The sequence below is a fragment of the Lissotriton helveticus genome, chromosome 8 (assembly GCF_964261635.1).
Source record: "Lissotriton helveticus chromosome 8, aLisHel1.1, whole genome shotgun sequence".
Lineage (NCBI taxonomy): Eukaryota > Metazoa > Chordata > Amphibia > Caudata > Salamandridae > Lissotriton > Lissotriton helveticus.
In genome coordinates this window covers 1,073,067,025-1,073,087,622 of record NC_136069.1, presented here as the reverse complement: position 1 = coordinate 1,073,087,622, position 20,598 = coordinate 1,073,067,025, and the positions used below count along the sequence as shown (strand labels likewise).

General features: G+C 43.5%; 1 pseudogene; it reads left to right on the top strand.

Moving 5' to 3' along the window:
* The first annotated feature begins 11,058 nt into the window (after window positions 1-11,058).
* On the top strand, window positions 11,059-14,104 carry LOC144774162 (18S ribosomal RNA; annotated as a pseudogene).
* Window positions 14,105-20,598: the final 6,494 nt, after the last annotated feature.

Sequence of the window (20,598 nt, the reverse complement as noted above, 5' to 3'; positions counted from 1 at the left end):
GCCCCCTGTGATGTACATTCCATCATTTCAAACCCTAAATGTTTGAATAGGGCTCTATCATTTTAAGCTAGATGTGTCTCTGACAGAATTAACAGAAGTGGTTTATATATCTTAAGCTCTTCTCTAACCAATTGTCGTTTGGTTGGAGAGTTTAGCCCAGCTACGTTCCAACTAATACATCTAATTGTCCCCATTAAAAGACAAATAGAAAATCAGGCTCACACCTAACTTTTGCATTCACTAACAATTGTCCCTTAGAAGATGTGAGTAATTAACAAGCTTTAAACACAATCATTATTTGAAAAATATGTTTGTTACAAATAAAAATTAGAATATTGTAATTAATCTCCTTATTCGCTTCAAGTATGAACTGTACCCTCTGTTTTTTACACCGCAATAAAAATGTATTTCAGTATTCCCTCTATCATTCAACTGATAAGCAGCCGCCACCCCACCCTACCCCGAAACAAAAGCAATACCCCACCCTTCCAACCGAGGTTCTTGAGAAGGAATGACCCCCACTAACCTGCTGTCGATCTAAGACAGCTTAGAGAAGTAGTGCCCGCCGTGAGCCTCCTTACTATGATTTAAGCAGGTTAGTAACTAGTGAGAGAGAGAAAGAAACAGTAAAAAAAGAAAACCAGAAGATACAAAGAGATAGATAGCCCTTTGACTATCATAACTAAAAAATAAGAGACACCAAGTTTCCAAGCAGTCCGGACAGAAGACACCTTAATACTGTCTATTTATGTTACTTAATAGAATTCTGTTGCAGTTTAGAGAGTGGTAGTTTTCCTTCCTGGTCAGAGTAGAATATTTGTGAGCTACTATCCTTAATAACCTTCAACCTTGCAGGCTCTTGTAAGTAGACCAAAGCACCAAGCTGACGCATCCTCCATCTTCTATCCATCGTGAGTTTACATCAATCAGATCTTGCAATGATGGAGAATGACTCAACTGAAGCTGGTGTAGTGGCCGGGCTTTATTGGCGATCGCCTGACTCAATAAAAAGTTGCCTATATGAATAAGAATTGGTCACGGGCGAAGCAGATTAGATTGGTCTGCTTGATTAGAAAAAATTGGCAGCCTATGAGCTCTTTGGATTTTAGAATCCCAATCCCAATCTGCAAGGTCAGGGAAAGCTTTCTGAAATATTTGAACAATGAATGCACGTGGGTCCGAGCCTTCACTGCTTTTCGGGATCCTAAATATCCTCAAATTGTTCTGACGCTGCCGGATCTCCAGATCTTCAACCTTCCCTTGTGGAGCATCGAGTTTAATGTCATGATCCTGAAGTAGATTGGTAGAGTGTGACACCGCATCCTCGTTATCAGACAGTCTTTGCTGTAATATCGTCACCTCAGCTGTTAGTTTGGCCACCTTTTCCGTCACTGAGGTCAATGATTGCTGGATCATAGCATTGTCAGTCCTAAGCTGTGTATAGTACTCCTGCGCTTCAGATCTTTGTGCTGATAGTGCTTGCATAATAGAGGCTAGTGAGGGTTCTGATGTTGATACTGCCCCGGTGTATTTACAGCTGTCAGGGCACTTGCTTGCACAGATACCTCTTTTACAGGTTGTATTGCCTCTGGGAGATCAGCGGCGTAAGATGGCCCAATACCACTATCGTTTTTTAATAGATGCTCTGTTGTCGACTGTAGAGAAGAGATATTTCGAAAACCGATAGATGCCGGGTTTTGCCCAGAACCAGATAGACTCGTGACCATAGCTTTAACTTTTCCCTTCGAAGTCACCCACTTCCGTAGAGGGCTATCCTGATCTTTTGCTTTTGGGTGTGCTACTGTAAGTGCATTACCATTCCTCTGGGATATTATATTACTGAAACTGTTAGACTCCATAACTTTCCCGACAACTCTCACTTGTTTGGTAGTTTTGAAATTACGCTTTTTCTTTTTTCTGACTGAGGATTTATAAACTCCTCAGGCGAATAACCAGATGAATCGTCAATACTCATTTATGGCAGAGACGAAAAAGATGGCAAATCAGCTTCCGGCATGGCATGCTCAATAGCCCCGCTGTGCTGTAAAGCAGTGCTTGATATGCTCAATATGAGTAAGTCCACCATTCGCTGAGCCATCGGTCGTGTAGATTATCGCAAGTGTGCATCCTGCCGCCCATTAGATTCTATTTCAGAGTTTGCTGGCTCAGCTAGTAGGCCGCCAGCAGGTAGTAAATTAGTTTGCATGCTTTCAGTTAATTCAGCAGAAATCTAGACTGCTGATACTGCTCACTGGTCTATTGGCTGCACCTGTGTTGATATAATTACAGCATCAGTCAAATTAGCTGAGTTCCCCTTATCCGTAGAACCAGGAAAGATGCTAACATGCTTGCTCACCTCAGAATGTAGCAATTGTGATTGTCTGATGCTTGCTACATTGAGCGCCCCATCAGGATGCGTTGCAGCCATTTGTGCTGGAGCGATGACTGACTCCACCTCAGAGCCGAATTGCACGTTATCTCAGATGATCTCCTGAGCCCGCGTTGCACCGCCTCCTTAACGATCTCTGCTATGGCGGCTTCAGGAGTGGCAATGAGGAAATCCATAGCCGTCCCTGAATGAAGCAGCCTCATCACTGGACAACCCACTCTTGATGCATTCTTCTTGATCGCAACATCAGTAGCATCTGTAGCAGTGTTAGCGGTGTTGGCATGAGCAGCAGAAACTGCTGCAGAATTACGAGTCGAATGCCCAGCCCGTGGCACAGTAGACTTTGGAGGGGCCACAGGCTGCCAGACTGGGGAAAACCAGAAGATAGCGAGCAATTAGGGAGGGTGACTAGAACACCGAGTACCGCTGACCCCTTCGTTGATGCACACAGCTCCAAGTGTCTTCGAAAAGAAGTAAGTGTTGAGAGTCCCTTGGTAGCATTTGTAGTAAGTTATATTGCTTGTATCCTGATATTATTATTATTACATTTCACACGTCAAAAAGTCCCCATTTTTCGTAACCCTGCAGTATACAGGTTCAGGTTCAAGTTGATTCAGGAGCTGTCTTTGGGCACTGCTACTCACAGCGGAGTCAATCCACCATCTTTCTTTTCAGGGATTTCCAATAAACAATTATTTCTCTGTTCACTGTACGGACCAAACTTTGATGATCCTACTCTTTTTAATAAATTGTTGTTGGAGCTGTTAGATTGTCAGGGAGAAATAATTATGAAGGGGGATTTTAATTGCACTTTAAACTATAACATTGACTCAACAAATCGGTTTGTGTCCCCGAGAATGTGTAGGGTCCGAAAATCAATTTCTGAACTAGCGCGGCTCCATGGGTTGGTGGACTTATGGCGGACAGTGTATTCTACTGTGCCGGGATTTCCGTACTACTCTGGGCCTCATCGTCACTATTCCAGAATAGATCTCTCCATGGATAACATCTGATCCTAATCCGCTTCTGACCTGTTTTCAGCTCTGTAGAGGTTAAGAGTAATTGCCCTTTTTCATTACCAAGGCACTTGCTATATGACCCCCAATTTATTACACATACCCAGGGTACTCTTACTGAATTTCTACAAACTAATATGGAAACTGCCTCTCCTTTTATGATATGGGATGCAATGAAGACTTACATACGGGGCTCTACTCAACAATATAGCTATCATTTAAATAAAAGCTGTCAGAGTAGCCTTAATGAAGCCTGGGAAATGTTAAAGAAGTTAGAACTAGAACATGCGGCAGAGCTCATGTCTAATGGACCAAATAGTGATTTAATATACTCCTCTTTAATAAATGCACAGGCACTTTTGACACGGCAGTTTAAAGAGAAGAGTGCAGCTGCTTTCAGTAAAATTAGCTCTAACCAATATGAGTATGGGGATCAGGTCGGGAGGATATTAGCTTATCAGATTGCAGACAAAAAAGCTAAAAGACGGATTGACTCAATCAGGGGTCGAGATGGACAGATTTATAAATCCACTGATTCAATTTTAGAACAATTGGTTCCATTTTTTACGAAGCTTTACATATTGCCTGAGGAATTGGACGAAACCATGGGGAAGGAATACCTACAATTAGGGGAACCTCATTCCCTGAACCTTGAAGCAGTTGAGTATTTCCAGCAAGACAGTACTGAGGAGGAAATCTCATCTGCTATAGCTGCATTGCCATAAGGCAAGGCTGCTGGGGATAACGCTATACCAACGGAATTTTACAAATTATTTAAAAGCTCTATTCTCTCGCTACTTTATGCTGTAATTCATCAGATTGAGGAATGTATGGAAGCCCCTAAGTCTTGGGATATGACCAATATCATTTTTTTTCTCAAAAAATGGAAGGCGGAGGATGATTGTGGGTCATACCGCCAAATATCTCTCATTATTGGGGATGCTAAAATCTTCGCCAAAGTGTTGGCTAATCGATTGGCACCTTAGATGCCTGGCCTCGTTTCTGAACACCAACATGGGTTTATAACTGGTAGGGATACTACTGCACATGTTAACACAGCCATAACAGCTTTTGATATTGCTAAAAAGACATCTCGCAATTTGGGGATGGTTTTGTTAGATGCAGAGAAAGCATTCGATCAGGTGGCATGGGATGCATTATGGAAGTTATTGATTACTAATGGCTTGCCGGGTCGTTTTAAAAAAAAAAAATGGATTAGTGTGTTATACGTAAATCCACAGGCTAAACTTACATATACTAATTTGAACTGTACTTCATTTTCGTTACCGCTTGGCACAAGGCAGGGGTGTCCCATTTCCTCTGCTGTTTGGTTTATACATAGAGCCATTTATTAAAGCATTAAATCTGAACACTTATATCATCCCATTCAGTAATGGGAACTACCAACTTAAGGCTATCGCGTATGCGGATATTTCAGTTTTTACATCTGGCCCAGCAACAGCATTGATTGCCATCCAGGAAGAGGCAAACACATTTGGTCGATTTTCGGGATATAAACTTAACTCACACAAAACCCAGATTTTGCACAATTTCAAATCGTTAGTACCTATAACTGGAAGCTGCTCCATGGTAACTTATTTAGGGGTTTAGATCACTGCTAGTATAGAGCAAATATGGAGACTCAATTATGAAACATTACTGCACTCAGTAATAAAAAAAACTTAAGAGCTGGAATAAACTTCCAATAACTATTATCGGCAGGACTAATAAAATTAAAATGACAATTTTACCTAAGTTTCTGTATTTGTTTCGAGCTATTCCTATACGGGTCCCCAATCATTTTTTTCAAAACCTTGAGGCTGCAATCAGCAGTTTTTTGGGGGGCTACAAGCAAGAACGTTGTGCTATACACTCCCGTAAAATTTCCCTATAAGTTTGTAGGTCTGCAACTTCCCGATTTTAAACTTTATTTTTGGGCAGCAATTGCTGGGCGTTTACAAAGCTTATTAATTGATAAACAGACATATTTTGGTCTCGTACTAGCACTTAGCACAGATAGTCAAATGTTTATGTACAGGTTCACCGACCCTAACAACTATTAGAGAGTCCGTTTTAAGACTATTAGAGATATGGTCTGTATATGGCACGAAATCCTCGACTATTCTTCACTCACACTCGAAGATCTTGCACAGCATGGTGATCTTAACATATGGAACAATCCAATTCTCCAGATCATATTTCACGATTTTACTGCTCGTAGCTGGGCAAGATGTGGAATAGAAATATTGGGCCAGCAGCATGATCACGGTGGTTTTTCCACTTTTGCATCTTTGCAACCCTCTTTTGGTCTCCCACATAAGTCATTTTTTAAATACTTGCAAATTAGAGACTACTTTTTAAAACGACAATTGTTGCATCTCCCACCTCCTCATGAATTACTAACATACTTACTATATCCTTCATTTAAAGCTCGAATTAGTACAATATACTTACAACTGCCAGCTAAGAAGCACTGATATCGGATATTTAGCTAGTAAATGGAGTCGGACACCTATGGACATATCTGAGATATCGGATATGCTAAATAAATCTACTCATTCTATTAATTTGAAGTTGCAACAATTTCGTACTATGGGCCCTATTATGATGGCGAACGGACTTGCGTCCGTCCGCCACCCCCGAGGAAGAGGGACCGTCTGCATGGGCAGCGGCGGTCCCTCCATGGCAATTAGGATGTGTCTGCCACCCTGGCGGTCACATCCCCTATCTTTAACCTGGCGGCGGGTGCTGCTTCAAGCAGCCCCCGCCGCAATGTTAAAAAATGCATGCTTACCTTTGCATGCACGAAGCTGCAGGCACCGAATGGTGCCTGTCGCTTCGTGCACGCAAAGGTGTGCAACTCCCACCCCCCCTTCACCCCTGGGGGCCCGCAACGGGCCCCCAAACAAAAGACTGTATGCCTTTCCACGGCGGAAATGCCGCCATGGAAAGGCATAGAAACGCAGACATCCTAATATGCCTGGCAGTGTCTGATAGACACCGCCAGCCATGTTAGAGCCTTTCCGCCGCGGTCGGAAGGCGATCGCGGCGAAAAAGCTGCGGACTGAAAAAATATCCCCCCGCCATCCTAATATGACGGGGGGTATTTCTTCAGTCCGCATCGGATAATCCGCATCCTCCGGCCCGGAGGATGCGGATTATCCGCAAACATAATGGGCCCCTATATGTATGTTATATCACACTCCAGAGAGAATCAGTAAATGACAACAATCATTACAGGGATCTAGTCGTGCCGGTGGGGATTGAACATGCTGTCCCAAAGTGCAGCAGATGTTCTCCATATGTTCTACGCTTGCTCTAAGTTATCGGACTTTTGGGAGAAAGTTCTCTGATTTGCCGGTCAACTTTTAGGACTCAATTTATCCTTCACTACTAAAGAGATCATGTTGGGGTTTAAGGAGTGTGAGAATGTTGGTACTAGCAGCTTTGTATCTATTGTATTTGTCGCTGCCCGTCTTTCCATTGCGAGAGAATGGATCTCGCCTAACCCTCCTACTTTTTTTTAATGGTTTGCTCTCATGAAAGACATTTATGAAAGGGAACGAGCACTAGCTAAAACTAGAACTGTAAGTTCAATGCAAAGATTTCGCCGTATTTTGCCATACTTTGAGTGAACTATGGGGCTCCTTGTATACATATATACATCTATATGCACAGATATTCTTGTTTATATTGTCAAACATGATTACTTGCTAATATATGTACGTATTTTTCTTTCTTGGAATGCTTTTGTACCCTCTGTTGAAAAGATAAACAATGTATTAAAAAAAAAGATAATTTACAGGGAGTCACAAAATGCCTCCTGCCTTATTAATGTTCAAGAAGTAGGCTGCTTTGTGAAGTAGTAGGTCCTGTAAGCAAACTGGTCGGTGTGGAATTTTAAAAGGTGGAGAGGTTTTCAATGTGTAATTCAACTTGCTATTTAAATGAAAGGAACACTGAATATAGTGCGTTAGCCAAAAATGTGAACAAAGTAGGAGGTTTTACACTGGGTGAAATTAAAAAATACATCATACACTAGAAATGCTCTGCAAAGGTGCTACCTTGTTAAACTGATTTATATGTTAGAAAATGTATTTCAATTTAGATATTCCTATTTCTCTATTCGTTGATATGCAACAGAAAACATTGTAAACTATGAATTTAGCCAACATGATGTTGTGATTATCTCCATTAAATCAGTAATTGCGTAGCATATGTTGTACTATTAGTCACATAATTTAGTCATATCATTTGATGCATAGATGAATGTGAAGTGATTGTAACCAAAAATGAGGTTAACATCCAGCATAGTGGCTGGGATGCAAATGAATACATTGCACGAGCTTCATGGTTTTCCACGCTGCACAGCATCTCTTCGTCTTCCTGCTTTTCATTCAGCAATGCATAACGCTACCTACTCATTTGTAATTAGAGGACACACCAGATGGCATCTCGGATAGTTCCATTAAAATACCTTTCTTGATGAGTGGTTGTTCCCTGCAAACACTGGAGTGATTCACTACTACGGGACATTTCCTCCATTAAATTGCTGTGAAAGAAATAGGGCATATGGGTATGTTTTCTCAGTCCGGTGATTTCACCAAAGACAGTTCCCATTGACTAGCTTCTAATGCACTTTGTCTTTTTAGGCATATTGATTTTTTTTTGTGTCGGGCGTCTTAAAGAGGTACACGTTAAATACAATGGAAATAATAAAGTAGTACACGTTTCTTTCACAAACTATATAGATGAAGTATAAACAGTGGAGCATGATTTACAAAGGTCAAGTAATAAAAAAAATGTAAATCTACTTCTGTAGAGTTACTTATAGGTATAGAACCGATTTCCAAATTGAAAGGATTGTCCTATAATTTCAGGAATGCTCCTAGAACTTTATAAAAGCCATTAGTTTCCTGGGGTATGTCAACGCATGAAACTAGTAATAGAGTACACTAATTAACATGAAAATCAGTTAACTCAGTACATGAATATGAAACGATAAATGTAAAATGAAATGCTCAAATTGCACGCTTTTTAGATGTGCTGATTTGCAATAGACAGGCATAGTTATCCGTATAGGCCATAGAAACTAAACCCAGCATTCATGAAATGTGCACAACGTGAATTAGATGCTTGACCTTAACATGACATGCTTAGAAATGTTCATCATAGCTGCAGAATGCTCCAGTTTAATAAACATTTTACTTTATAAGCAGCATTTTATTTCTAAATGTCAAGAACTTCCTATTTTCTCATGTTCTCATATACATGCTTGATTGAAATAGTTGTGCTTTACAGACAATAATTCTTGTTCATTTTAAATGGAATTCATTACCTAACAGTGATTTTGTTTCTTAGGTCCTCATTATGACTTTGGTGGCCCATTGACTGTCGTCCCAACGGTGGCTGTCCGAAGTAGATGAGCCATCCACTGTAGTACGAGTTGGAAGTGTTGCCAATGCAGAGACTAGACCACTGGCACCGCCAGCACACCGCAGACCACTGGGGTCACGGCCGGACTAAGGCAGCTTCCATTGGGGGGTACAGAGGACCAACAAAAAAGTCCTTATTACGAGTTGGTTTCGCAAAAGTCACCCGTGGCACTCGGACCACAGCCTAAAGATCGGCAGAGATTAAAGATTTTAGGTGCATACTCACACCTTTCCATTTCTTCCCAGCAGATTTGGAAGTGGACACTTTTTTCCATTTCCCCCTGCACAGGAGCATCTTCTCCCCAAGGAATACGACTCAGGCTGCAATGAAACACAGGTAAGTGCATTGATACTCTATACCCATTACAAGAACTGTCCACATATGGGTAGGACTCTGGCAATGGGAAGGTGGTATTGTTCAACATATATCATGCATATGTGTGCATCTGACTTACATGCAGTTGTAATGTACGCACATGCATTGATATATACTGAAATATATTGCCCACAGCAGCAAGAATGCCGCAGTCACACCGCTGGCCCCTCAGCAAACTCAAAATACGGTGGTTGGACGGCCAAAGGTGCAGCAGTCTCCTAGCAGTTGCGGACACGTTCCTTCAGTGGTAGGACCACCAAACTCATAATAGGGCCATCAGTAAAGTTCATTGTTCTCTAAGTGAAACAAAAGTGATGTAGAAGGCTGACTTGTGCTGAAATGCACATGGGAGCTAAAGGTCTGATTACGAATTCGGCGGTCACACCACTTCTGTCGCGTTGGACTCACCACTGCTGACTAGGCGGTCCACACGCTGTATTATGATGTTGTCAGTTTGCTGTATGAAAGACCACCGGAGCACCGCCAACACCAAGAGCCATTCAGAGACCACCTCGATGGCAGTCGGGGGAAACCAGCTGTCATAGGGAAGTACATAGAAGTTTCACCACTGAATTATGACTTGTCTTTCTGAAAAGCCGACAGTGGCCGTGGGACCACCTGCTTCAAGTCAGCAGAATCAAAGAAATAGGGGTGCATCCTCACTCATTTCCTGTTATTCCCTTCAGTCTCCCATGTGGAGACCTTTATCCAGTTTCCTCTTCACAGCAGTATTTTGACCCGAAGAAAATGACCCAGTTGGTGCCGAAACCCAGGTAAGTCCGTTTGGTCCATTTTACCCTTTGACTGGACTGGGCACATATGGTCCAGATTACAGCAATGGGAAAGTGCTCATAGTAGGTATTTTTTTGCATGTGTCATGCATAGACCGCACTCCCAAACCTGCCTAATGGCCCTTTCCATTGAGACTTCCGTCCCCGAAAGCAGGCAGGGATATGAAGCTGTCATCTCAGCTGCCCTGGAATCCCAAAGAGGGATCACTTGCTTTCTTAAGCCCAGGCAGGTCTTTAGGAGGTCGGGTGTGTTTGTGCCAGTGGTCCTCTCTGTCCCTCAGTGTGCACGGATTACAAGTAAGGGTGGTAGCCTTGTCTGAATTATTAGGGACAGGGTACTCCAGACCCTCTTGTGGTTTAGCGGTTCTCAGATTGATTGTGCCCGGGCCAGCCTGCCTGGTCCTCTAGCAGCCTGATGGGCCATTCCTCTGAACTTGCCTTCCCCAAGAGCAGGTAGGGACATGAAGCTGACATCCTGGTGCAGGGTGGCTTGCCTGGGGCGTTCTTCCAGTGCTGTATACTCTGACTGATTGGGCATGCTTGTTCTGCTTTGCCAGACTCGCCTGTTGTTTAAAGCAAAGAGCTTCCAAACTGTCAGGGGCCGCCTGACTCAAGGGCCTGCCATTTGTGGAGACCCTACCCAGCACAGCAAAGGCCAAGCAGCCTTGGCAGCATATGCCCTCCAGTGGTCTTCTCAGTGTCAAAGTGGGGCGGGAGGCACCAGGTCCCAGATGCTGCCTGGCGATCTGGGCCCATGTGCACCATGCCAATGCCCTCCTCTGCCTAGCACATTTCCACAGCAGCTCAGAATCACTGTTCCATGGGGTGTCCTTAGCAACCTAGTCCGTCACCCCTGTGTCTTGTTCAGGGGGCACTTGGGCCCACCTCTCACTCCTGCGGAGACTGCTGGGTCTGCCGATACCTGTGCGACCCCACATGTTACCCAGCAAGCCCCTGCAGGTGGTAGGCTTCCCCAGCAGGCTCTTGAGGGAGTGAAGGTCAGTTGGGGGATGGGCGTGTGGCCCCCAACAACCCATCCAGCTGGTGCATCTACCAGGTTGATCCTGCCAGTGGCATATGCTTGTCTCAAAATTTAAGCCATGCATGTTTCAGTGCACACAGCCAGGACATTGAATCTGCAAATGGCGCATTGAATAAGTTATGGTTCGTTTGATCACTCCATCTGTTACTTGGATAATTGTGGTAAATCTAGAGCTAATACATGCTGATGAGTGCTGACCTCCCTGGATGAGTGTATTTATCATACCAAGACCAATCTGGGCTCACCTGACCGGTTTGGTAACTCTAGATAACCTTGGAACGATCGCCAGTCCCAGTGACGTTGATGACACATTTGGATGTCTACCTTGCCAACTTTCAATGGTACTTTCTGTGCCTACCATGGTGACCAGGGGTAAATGGGAATCAGGGTTTGATTCCGGAGAGTGAGCCTGAGAAATGGCTACCACATCCAAGGGGAAGCAGCAGGTACGCAAATTACCCACTCGACTCTGAGAGGTAGTGACGAAAAATAATACAGGACTCTTTGGAGGCCATGTAATTGGAATAAGTACACTTTAAATCCTTTAACAAGGATCCATTGGAGGGCAAGTCTGATGCCAGCAGCCATGGTAATTCTAGCTCCAATAGCTTATATTAAAGTTGACTGCAGTTAAAAAGCTCATAAGTGTATCCTGGGACTTAGCTGGCGACCCTTCACAAGGTGAGCTACCGCCTATCCCAGCCCATGCCTCTCGGTGCCCCATCTTGATTCTCTTGATTGAGTTTCCTGGGATGTCCAAACCGTTTCCTTTGAGAAAATGATAGTGTTCATAGCAGGCCTGTCACCTGAATACTTCAGCTAGGAATAATGGAATAGGACTCCAGTTATATTTTATTGTTTTTCAGACCTGGGGCCATGGTTAAGAGGTACAGCAGAGGGTATTTATATTGTGCTGCGAGAGGTGAAATTCTTGAACCAGTGCAAGATGAACCAAAGCAAAAGCATTGCCTAGAATGTTTTCATTAATCAAGAATGAAAGTCGGAGTTTCAAAGACGATCAGATACCGACGTAGTTCCCACCATAAACAATGCCGACTAGCGATCCGGTGGTAAACAACCATTACTTATCAACTTTTACTTTGCTATTCTTTTACTTAGCAACTTTTACTTTGCATAGTCCATTACTACGCATGCTTCTACGTAGCATGCCTTTACTTCGCATATGCCGTTACTTCGCATATGCCGTTACTTCGCAGGAGAAGAGTGGAGAAGAGGTAAAGAGAGGGACCACGAGGAGAGAGAGGTAAGTGGGGAAGTGTAGTTAGGGTAGTGTTGTAGTGTATGTGTAGTGTAGGGTAGTGTTTTAGGGTTTAGGGTAGTGTTGTAGCATATGTGTAGTGTAGGGGGTAGTGTTTTAGGGTTTAGGGTAGTGTTGTAGTGTATGTGTAGTGTAGGGGGAAGTGTTTTAGGGTTTAGGGTAGTGTTGTAGTGTACGTGTAGTGTAGGGTAGTGTTTTAGGGTTTAGGGTAGGGTTGTAGTGTATTTGTAGTATAGGGGGTAGTGTTTTAGGGTTTAGGGTGGTGTAGTGTATGTGTAGTGTAGGGTAGTGTTTTAGGGTTTAGGGTAGTGTTGTAGTGTATGTGTAGTGTAGTGTAGTGTTTTAGGGTTTAGGGTACTGTTGTAGAGTAGGTATAGTGTAGGGTAGATTTTAGGGTACTGTTGTAGTGTATGTGTAGTGTAGGGGGTAGTGTTTTAGGGTTTAGGATAGTGTTGTAGTGTATGTGTAGTGTAGGGTAGTGTTTTAGGGTTAAGGGTAGTGTTGTAGTGTATGTGTAGTGTAGGGGGTAGTGTTTTATGGTTTAGGGAAGTGTTATAGTGTATGTGTAGTGTAGTGTAGGGGGTAGTGTTTTAGGGTTTAGGGTAGTGTTGTAGTGTATGTGTAGTGTAGGGGGTAGTGTTTTAGGGTTTAGGGTAGTGTTGTAGTATATGTGTTGTGTAGGGGGTAGTGTTTTAGGGTTTAGGATAGTGTTGTAGTGTATGTGTAGTGTAGGGGGTAGTGTTTTAGGGTTTAGGGAAGTGTTGTATTGTATGTTTAGTGTAGGGGGTAGTGTTTTAGGGTTTAGGGAAGTGTAGGTGGCGTGGAAGGTAGTGTTGGTGTGTAGGGTAAAAAAAGAAAAAATAATCTGTATGCGTAGTAAAAACCTGCGAAGTAAAGTACTGCTAAATAATGCCACAATAATGGGTTTCTATGATTTTACGAAGTAATGAATGAGTTTTAAAATACTGCTAATTAAAGGTATTTGCTAAGTAAAAACTGCGTAGAAAAGGAATGCTAAGTAACATCATAGATTCGATCCGGCAGCATTATTCCCATGATCAGGGAAACCACAGTCTCTGGGTTCAGGGCGGAGTTGGGTTGCATAGTTGAAACTTAAAGGAATTGATGTAGGGGCACCATAAGGAGTGAAGCATGCAGCTTAATTTTACTTAACATGGGAAACCTCACCCAGCCCAGATTCGGAAAGGATTGACAGATTGATTGCTCTTTCTTGATTCTGTGGGTGGTTGTGCATGGCCATTTTTAGTTGGTGGAGCGATTTGTCTGTTTAATTCCCATAATGAACGAGACCCCTCCATGCTAACTAATTACGCGACCCCCAGCAGCCTGCTTCCAATTTCTTAGAGGGACAAGTGGAGCTCAGCCACACAAGATCATGCAATAACAGGTCTGTGATGTCCTTAGATGTCTGAGGATGAACATTACCTATACTGACCGAATTGCCGCGTGTCTACCCTTCACCGGCAGGTGCGGGTAACCTGCTGAACCCTGTTTGTGATAGGGATTGGGGATTGCAATTATTTCCTATAAATGTGGAAATCCCAGTAAGTGTGGGTTATAAACTTGCATTGATTAAGTCCCTGTCCTTCTTACACACCTCCCGTCGCTACTAACAATTAGATGGTTTAGTAAAGCCCTCAGCTGGGGCCAGCAACGGCCTTGGCAGAGCGCTGAGAAGACGATCAAGCTTGACTATTTAGAGGAAGTAAATATTGTAACAAGGTGTCTGTAGGTGAACATGTGGGGGGGTCATTATCGGTGGAGTGGCCTGAGTGACTGACGGTTCTAGCTCAAAACTCACAGCCTGTCCCCCAGATGGAATACGCACCTGTAGGTGTTTGACCCGTCCTTGATCTTGCACGCCCTGGCTGGTGAAGAAGTCTGTGGCTACTCGGAAGCTTGGGCCAGGGCCAGGCCTTGGATTGGGCTACTCCACCTGGGGTGGACCTAACTGGATTGGGCTCCTCCACCTGGGGTGGACATAACTGACATACACTTGAGGAACTGGTGGATGGGGGGGTGGGTGTCCCCCGCCCCTGCTCCAGCCCATCTGGGAGCAGCAGGGATGGAAAGACTCCCTGAAAGGAAACCTACACTCACCCAGCACGAACCCGAATCACAGTGGTTCCCTGGGTTGCCACCACCCTGCAAAGGCCTAGATGAAAAAGATCGAAGGTCTTCAAATTTGCTTGGTTCCTTCCAGTCCTCTGGGAGGGGCCAGTGGTAGGACTACCTGCCTCTGCAGCCCTGGGAGCCCTCACCAACTGTGGGAAGGGGGTCACCCTGGTCTGAGGACCTTGAAATCCTCTGTATTTGAGTGCCAGTGGACCCAGGGGTGTGGAATTTAATAAAATATCTACTTGACCAAGGGACAGGCCGATTCATAAATCTACTTACCCTGTAACAAAATCTTCTTGTGCCTTTTTTACCATGTCACACAGCGACAAATTATGGCAGCAATCTCATTGTATAAGAGCTCTGAAATAGCCTCTCTGATTATGCCAGGGCTCCTTCCATAGTAAGGTTTCCGCAGATCTCCATACTGGGGCGAAGGTAATGGTAAGCAAAAGTTCCAGTGTTGAAATGCCCTTTTGAGTCTGTGCAACTTGCAAGTTTTAAGGGTTTTCACCAACTCTTCTCTAATCTTTTCCCCTACTGATAAAGGTTGGAAATGTACTCCTGACAATGGCAGGCATAAAACTTCTTCCAGGGTTGGTAAAAAAGTGGCTGGAGGGAAAGTGAACATGCAAACACTCAGATTTTCGCATGAGCAAATCTACACCTGCATATTTGCTCATGCTGAAATGTAGTTCACAAATATTTTCTAGGAGTACTATTTCTCGGCCTACTTCTGTAAAGTCTTGAATTCACAAAAGCTGTATATTTGCACTTAATGCAAGGACATGGGTGCACTTAGGAGACTCTATTTAATAATTGGGGCCCTAATTAGGTCTGGCGTTAACCATGACCTTTCGTGTTTATTAAAATTCTGTATCTCTCTGTCTATCGGCTAGCTTCACTGTGAGTGACAGCGCATTCTGTTCTTTCACAATGAGCATATCGACACACAGTCAGTGCCAGGAACTACTGTGGCAATGTGTTCTTTTTGAGACAAAAACAATTTTTGCTTATGCCAATTTTTGTTATAATGGTGAGGGTCTGGCAGCTCCCACCACAGTAAGCTTTGACAAAAACCATGCCAAAACAAGTCACGCATTGACAAAACCAAAAGGCTGAACATCATTTTCAGACCTACCGGCTTTACCAATGCTTGTTTATTTTTGTTTACCATAATCTTGTTAAAACTGGTTATACTGATTTTCCATTATGAATATTTTTGGGAAATACTAACATACATGAACACATTTTCCCAAATGATTCTACAAAGAAACGGCACCTACAATTTTACAGCAGTTTATCAACATGTTTTTGCATTTTTTTGTGAACATTTTATTTTGAAAGCAAAGAATCACAATCTTGCTTTCAAGCTTCTGCAAATATTTGCATCTAATCAGAGAGCATTCTGGGAGCATTATACATAGCCTCATAATGCTGAACATTTTTCTACTGGAACCACTGTCAGTAGTGCAGTCTGAGCGTACATTTACTAAGAGCGCTCACCCTAATAATAAAGGATTTGCATTAATCAACCATAAATACAAGCTTGAACAGCATTAACTCATGGATGTAAATATCACCTTAACTGCAGTCACTACCTTTCCTTGAACCATAATGTGATACTGTAAACTGGCAGCCAAAGGGTTGGGCTTACTTGTCCCAAGGACAAAATGCACATGAAAACATTCTTGCCCTTGACCACAAACAATATGCCCGTGCGTCAGGCTAAAGGAATTCCACATCCCTGTGGACCCCGCCACCACATATTGCAGGATCTCATCAAGTGACTCATTATGCCAGCAAATTAAACTTTGGGTTATATGGGAACTGATCTTTGGTCTCAATCCTAAAACAAACTGAGATATAAAAAGCCCAATATCTTTATCTTCAGCATATTCTCTACTACTGTGCGGTTGAAACGTCTATAATAAAATGTTCATAATACTCATGAACTGACTCTTTTGCTTCCTGTGTTGTTCGATAAATTTTCAGCCAATCTAATTTATTGGAGGCATTGTGCCTTCCAGGAAAGTAATCACTGCTTCATATTTCTCCATACCTATAGGAGAATGGGCTTTAGTGCATGCATCTCTCTCTGACTTTTCACGTGGTCTTACACTCAGCCCACAAATCACTTGCACCACAATATCAAAGAATGTATCCAAATCAGTCCAAAACATTTTTGAAATGTTCACAATCGATCGACTTGTGTATACCACTGCACATGTTTGTCTCTCCTGGACCCAGTCAAGCACAGAGTCTTGGCCATGCGATGGGCCAGAGGACAAGGCTCGCATTGTGGGCCCTCGCCCTGGGACCCCAGTCTGAGTTTCTGAAGCCAGCCAAGAAGAACAGTCCTACCTGGGCCCGATGGACCCCTGTTCCCGGGCCCTTGGTGGTGGGGCAGGCTGAAGGACATAGGCCAAGGTGAGAGCTCCCACCCTGTTGCATGGCGGGGCCTGCTTGAAGCTCCTAGGCCTGACCACACCAAGAAGGCCTCCCTTGACCCACGGGAGACTGTGCCAGAGGCTTGGCCATGCGGTGGGCAGGAAAATGGAGCCCATAATGGGGGCCCGGTCACTGCCTCGGAACCCGGATAAGCAGGGAAAGCCTCCCTGGGCCCGATGGACTCTCATCCCGGGACGTGGAAGTGCAGTAGGCCGGAGAACAGAGCCCAGGGCAGGGGTGCCTGCCCATGGGGCCCAGCAGGGCCCCGGGAAACGGTTGGAGCTCCGAGCACTGCCACAAAGGGGAGGCCTCCACCGGACCCGCTGGAGCCCATCCCAGGGGCTTGGCCATGCATTGGGCCAAAAGACAGAGCCCAGGATGGGGGGTCCCCACACTGAGGCCCACCCGGGCCCTGGTCAGAGATTTTGAACCCAGCTAAGCAGGAGCAGCCTCCCCAGGCCTGATAGAACCCCGTCCCAGGCCCTTGGCAGTGTGGAAGGACAGAGGATACAGCCCATGGTGGGAGCACCCCCCAGTCTTTGCAGGCCCCAGTCAGTGGTCCTGGACCCAGCTGCACAGGGAAAGGCTCCCCGGCCAAAAGGACCCTGTCCCAGGCACCCTGCTATGCGACAGGCCTGAGGACTGTGATCAGTATAAGTGAGGCCTCCCCGTCTCAGGGGATCATGTCCCAGGGGTTTGGCTGTGCAGTGGGATGGAGGTCGGAGCCCAGGATGGGGGGCACCCCCCAGGGACTGCTGGGTAGCTCCGGTCAGAGCTTCTGAACCAAGCCAACCAGGGAAAGCCTCCGGAGGCCAGTATAATCTTCAAGCTTAATTCACTGGTAGGTATGTAACTTTTTATATTAAAAATGTACATTAGAAAGTAAGATGTATAAGATTGATTAAAAAGAATATCACAGTGATGTGAAAAAAGTTCTATCAGATGAACTGTATCTGGCAGAGGGTATGTGTTTAAGATGTTGCTACTGTTGAAATTTACCATGAGCAATGCCTTTTACAATTATAGGGGCATATTCTCAAGGACTTATCACCGATTTATCAGTCCTTTAGCACTGCAAAAGTAGCGATAGATTTTTCGCCCATATTCTCAAGCCGGTGGAAACTGCCAATATCGCCAGTTTTCCAGCGAAAGCTGCCGCAAAAACATTGCCACGAATGAAAGCGACTACTAATGCTAATCGTATGCAGAGTACAAAAACACCCAAAAACACCACTTCACGATATTCTCAACGACCAGCCAGATCTACAATGCGATCCAAAAACAGGCGCTAAGGCGCGTTAGCAGCAGGGATTTAACACCTTCCTTTTACTGCTGTTAAGCAGGACAACAACCTGCAGTAGAAAGGGAGCCCAGCCCAGAGCCACATCTGAAGACCAACAGATGCCATTAAGCCAATGATCATGCAGGTTGGAGACCCAATAGGGCCAAAACACCCACCGCCACCACCCACAGGCCCCCCCCTGGACTCCCCCAGGACTGCCACCAAAGCAGCGCAGAACAAGACAGCTGACCTTCCAAAAACGGCATGGCCCCTCAGCCACAAAATTGCAGAATGTGGGGAGAGTTGGTAACCAAGTATGTGTGACCCCGAGGTCCCAGGCTGGTCCTCCGTGTGGTTTGTGGGGTTCTGGCTGTCCTCTGTTCTTGCTCTGGCTACCTCCTTGGTGCTTCGCAGTTGTTTGTGTTTTGTCATTTTTTGTTGCTGCTTTTATAGTGATTTTTCTCACCTGACTTGTGGGACTTGCAGGCCTGGAGCTGTTCATCGCTGAATTTTTATCACTGTTGGGCCCATCGCAACTTTTTTCATGTTGGGTTTAAATTTTTATTGCCATCCCAGTAATTTTATCACACACATTTGACGCGTTAGCGGGAAACTATTGCATGTTACCGCCGTGTTGAGAATACTACGTTAACACAGTTTTTTTCCCGCGATAGACTGCGATCCGAAAAAGTGCGTTAAACTATTTTTACCATGATTATCGCACGTTCTTGAGAATATCCCCCATAATGTTTTAAATATCTAAGCATTATGTGTAGAATAAATATATCTATATTATTTGCATTCTGGGAGTTGTTCTATTTGTCGTCACATTATTAAACAGGAGTACTGTAGTCATGAATAAAACATTAGAAATGTGCTGTGCCTGTATATAAAAGATAATGTAGTATTACGTGTTAGGTATGTATTCGGAAGTGTTTGTCAATGTGTTTTTTAATGTAAATGATCGGTTTGCATATGTTTAGATGGTGAGATATGAATTTTCTGGTTGAAGGTAATGTGTACGATGACACTGTTGAGTTTGCTTAAAGATGCAGAGAACTATATATTTTTGGAAAGATGGCCTGAAGGTGTATATCTTTAATGAAATCACATATATGTTTACACAGTGATCTATTATCCTTCAAGGCTGTGAAATGTCATGTACATAGAGAAGGTGGTACATTTCTTTTAACATGCTCTGTTTAAAATTGGGGAAGGGTAATAGTGAAGAATGTCTTTTGAGAGTGTGCTAGCTTCACTTGGCATGTAACGTTTCTTTGAGAAATTCTGAATATATGTTTTAAAGACACAAAATATTTGCAAAATGATGTAGGTATGCCATTAGGAAAATGTTTTGTGCTTTCAAAAGTTGAGATTTGTTGTTTTCAGTTTTACAAACCTATTAATGCATGTGGACACAATGAGTAACAAAGCAATGTATACACTTAGAGAGCCATTTATGCAATTATATATCAAGTGTGATATCTAGACTTATTCAATCACCCAGGTACTACACATGCACTCTTCCAATCCCACAAGCACTAATTATGTACTCATTGAACCACGCAGGCAATACCCATGAGTTCATCTAATCACCCAGATAGTAGAACATATGCATGTGAATACATAGGCACAAACTAGGCAGATATGGATTCACTGATGTAGTTCTTTTATGCTCTAGGAATCATGCATGCACTACCTATATTCTGAGGGAATTACGTAGGTATTAGCTATGAACTCATCCAATCATCCAGGGAGTATTGTTGTACTCAACCAGAAACACGTTTTTAAAAGTTGTAGTGAGGAATATGTACTCATTTAGAACCTGCTGGTGAATAATATGTGTAACCTGTCACATACTGTTTTCATGCACTCGAAAGAATTAGTGAGCTAAATGCTGTGATACATGTATGTGTGGATTTTTATATAGAGTGATTCCCAAAATTAAAATCTAACACATCTAAGTAGAAAAGTATTGAAACACTAAATGTACCTGTGACACAGTTGTAAAGAAACACATAAATAGGTCTTATGGTGTGTTTTTGAATTTACAGTATTGAGACACTGCAGGTACTTTTACACTTTGGTTGATGTTTATCGTAAAATTGACTACATAAAGGATAAAGTGGTATTTTAGCATGTATGAGTAAGAACTGAGATATGGTGCAGTGGTCTTGAAGGAGAGGGTGCTATAATAATAAAAGGTAAGTAATACATTAAGTTTTGTGTTTTGGTTTGGGATTGGTGCATTGAAGTAAATGCTCATAGTTATGAGGTTGATTTGTGCATTTAAAACTGCAACATAACATAAAAACTATTGTTGGATTATGTGTAAGCCAGTAGTAAAGTAGCTGCTACATTGGCTAGAAAAAAACTTCAAATATGGGTATTTTTTTACAGA